This window comes from Helobdella robusta, assembly GCF_000326865.2.
Source record: "Helobdella robusta unplaced genomic scaffold HELROscaffold_127, whole genome shotgun sequence".
Classification (NCBI taxonomy): Eukaryota; Metazoa; Annelida; class Clitellata; order Rhynchobdellida; family Glossiphoniidae; genus Helobdella; species Helobdella robusta.
Window position 1 is genome coordinate 43,114 of NW_008703699.1, and position 3,822 is coordinate 46,935.

Consider the following 3,822-nt stretch of genomic DNA (forward strand, 5'->3'; position numbering starts at 1 on the left):
GACAATTGTTTTGGATGCTGAGATGATTAGAAAAGGAAATGTGATGAATCATCAACAACTACAACCACAACGACTTCAACAACGTCAGCAGCTGCAGCGATTACAACAACATCTACAGCAACAAAACCAACAACATTTACAAACTCAGACTATCAACTTACCAGACAAAAATGAAAAAGATTTTTCCCGTGTGAATTGCACCTCAAACACATCGACAACGAAACATCTCCTGTCACAGTTATTTCTGCGAACAAATGCTGTAAAAGTGTTATTACAATGGAAGCATGTAAACGTTCTGGCTGATGAGATGATCAACTCAAATAAAGTTGATGCAAAAAATGATCCAACCGGTACAGCATCGCTCGCAAAAGCAAGATGGAACCTACATAATTACTTTCATTCTGCGTTCACAGAGCTGCCAGACATCCATCCAAATAACAACAACTCTAACAACAACATCGGTAATAACGATTCATCTAATTCTTGGCCGTATATCGGGTTAAGAGAATCAGATATTCGCACATCTCTACTTGAATTAATCGTTAAGGCTGCGGAATTTGAATCCCGAGATCGTCAACACGATAAGTCGGTACGGTTTTTGAAATTTGTCGAATCAGCTTTGACGGATTTGAAACCTGAATTTGAAAAGAATGACAACAATCATCTATTCTCTAAAAATGAGGATGAGCTGATAAAGTCGGTATGGATACGAATGGGGCAAGAATTAGGAAAATCAGGTCACGTATCTGAAGCCAGTGAATACATTCAGAAGTTAAAAACCTTTTCGAAGCAACGGCAATTTATAAGACAACAACAACAAACTGTCGAGTTGACAAGAAAATTGTATTTGTTGAATGGAATATTCGAATCCGATGTCGATTCTCCGAGTTTAAATACCGACAAAAATAGCAGCGGTATCAGCGTAACATCCCTGTTAGAAAAGGTGGAGATGTGGTTGAAGTTGGGAGATGCTTACCTGGGCGACGACGTGCGGAGTGAGTCCCTGCTGGCGCGTTTGATGTTGCTGACGAAACAGGAAATGATGAAAAGAGATGGGACAGTTCACGTCGGCATCACATCAAACGATAAACATTCGAACATTTTATCCCTTCTCAGACATTCGAAACATCGAGATTTCGATCGAAATTTCAATGAAGCGATTAAAACAGAGTTAGATGCTGACGACGAAGACAACGAAGAAGAAGGTGATGGTGACGACGACGACGACGAAGAAAAGAAGAAGGATGGATTGAAGGCGGACGTGTACCTGACATGTCTGCACGAGGCCGCAGATTGTTTCAACAACGCAGCAAAAATTCTGCGCCAGCACAAGCAACAAATTTTGAACGAGAGAGCGGAACTGTGGACGGAAGTGATGATCAAGTTGGCAGACTGCCTCGTAATGGTCGGGAGTTTGGACCAAGCAGAGACAGTTTACGACGAAACATTGGACCACGTGAGGTCTGTTTGTGGCAGCGACCAACTGGGAAGAAACATCCACGCCATCCTATCGCTGGCCACTCTCTGCTTCCTCGCCGGCAACCACGTAAGAGCAGGCACCCTGATACAAATGGTCCTCGCGCTACGGGGCTTGTACAGCAGTCGCGGCATGTCGCACTTGAATGCTGCTGCTGCTGATGATGATGACAGTCGTGATGGTATCAATGCTCTGATGGATGAGTACGATGATGTTGACTTTCCGACTGTGTGGTCACTCATCATCCTCTCCTTTTCCCACTATCATCTCCAAAGGCCCCACCTAGCTGCATCCTGGTTTCACAGAGCATTCAACGCTCAGAGCAAATTTTTTAGGGGGAGAGTTGTGGCTGTTGATCCGTTGAATCGATGGTATTCGGTCCGAATATTGACGTGCTGGTCGGTGTGTTACATCTCTCTCTCCTTCCCGGTTGAAGCTATCAGTAAGCTCACGTTAGCAAAAAAATATTTGGAAATTTCTGGAAAGCCAGATAAATATCAGCTAGTAAGTATTTTTAAAATTTTGGCTGATTCCTATTGGCTGTTGTCGTTAAAACCTGAATTAAATTCAACTAATGAGGAGAGAGATATAGAAGCGGAACAGCGTAATGACGTTAACAACGACCATTGTAACAACAATAAAGAGCAAATAAAATCTTCCCACGAGCGATCCAATGAAACGAAAGAAGAATATCAACTGAGAAGTCAAAATTTCTACCGAAGATCCTTGGAGTGTTTCGCTGACTTATTTCATGATGACAAGAGGGTAGAGGTGATGAAGAAGGAAATAAATTCCTTCAAAAAGAATTTAAATTATTTTTCAATAAACGATATTGAACAGCTAGAAAAACAATATCATCACGTTCTGCAGACACAACAACAACCACATCAGCCAATCATATCAAACGACGACAACATGAACACGATGACCAACATTTTACTGGAGCTTGCCAACGAGCACGTGATCGATTACAACACTGACCAAGCGCTTGCCTGCTTTCTCGAGTTCTCAAGAGAGTTGGAACGTGAACAACAGCAACTCCAACAACAACAACAGCAGAAATTGAGCTACGCACATGACGATGTTAGCAAGTACCTACTTGCATCTGTATACTTTCGATTGGGAAGGCTGTTCCATGTGAAGTTTATTCAAGTGCAAGATGATCCGGAAATATTTGAATCAGTTGTCAGCACATCACTGTCATATTTTTTGTTGGCTCGAAAGATGGCAGGAACGATAATAAATGACCGATCTGCCGATATGCTGGATGATATAACACTGTCTGTGTCGTGCCTACTTTATGATTCCAATAAGAAATACGAAGCACTTCAAAATTTAATTCCACTTTTGTTTCCAGCGTCAAATCACAGGAGAAACGACGACCACGAACTAACTTACCCGGGTGTGGAAGTGTTGAGTTTGCAGAGGCACGTCAGAGCATTCCTGGGACTGACCGGTCACTCGCGACCAATCAGCATCAATCGGACACTGGTGGTGGGTTTGTTGGGGGTCACCTGTCTCAAGGAATGTCACTTAGGTAACGAATATTTAACCGAAGTGATGTGCTCTTTAGTACCGGTAATTAACAAAATCGAATCGATCGATATTTGTCGATCTTTCTTCAGTCGGATAATGGCAGCATTCATATTAGCCGAGTTAGATTTATTGGACGAAGCATCTGTTATGTTTCTCGCAACTGCATTCAACGCTCTAAAAATGGAAAAAAATGTTGAGGCGGATTATTTCCTTGAAAGGATTTACAGTTGCAGATTAGGTTACTTGTTCCTTGCTGCACACCTCATGCGTCGTTTCGTCAGTTTCGTTAGGGATGTGCTGGATGTCGTTTTTAGGGATGTGCAGAAAAAATACCGACTGCTTACGTACGAACAATTCTGCCGACGTGCATTGAAAAAGATTTTGAAACCCCACGCCATATTGCCAGCACCCTCTTCTCCACCAACTTCATCATCATCATCATCGTCGTCATCATCATCATCGTCAACATTTCATAATGAAGCCTCTGCTGTCAATGAAGTTAGTTCGCTTGCATCTCATGAAGATGATTCTGTTGACTCGGGCATCCATCATCACATTGCTTTCAGCAGCAGCAGCAACGCATCCAATGTTAACGAGAGTGATGTCAGTTTTGCATGCGCCGATGAGGTCAACTCAGCGTTAAAATTTGACGGTGGTTCCAATGACAACAGCCCCGTTCAGTGGGATCGCAGCAACAACATCAGTGATCACATCAGTGAGGACAACATCAGTAAGAACAGCACAACCTTACAACGATTGCAGTTTGACGTTGTTACCAGCAAATCAACAAAGACTGTTACAAACAACGC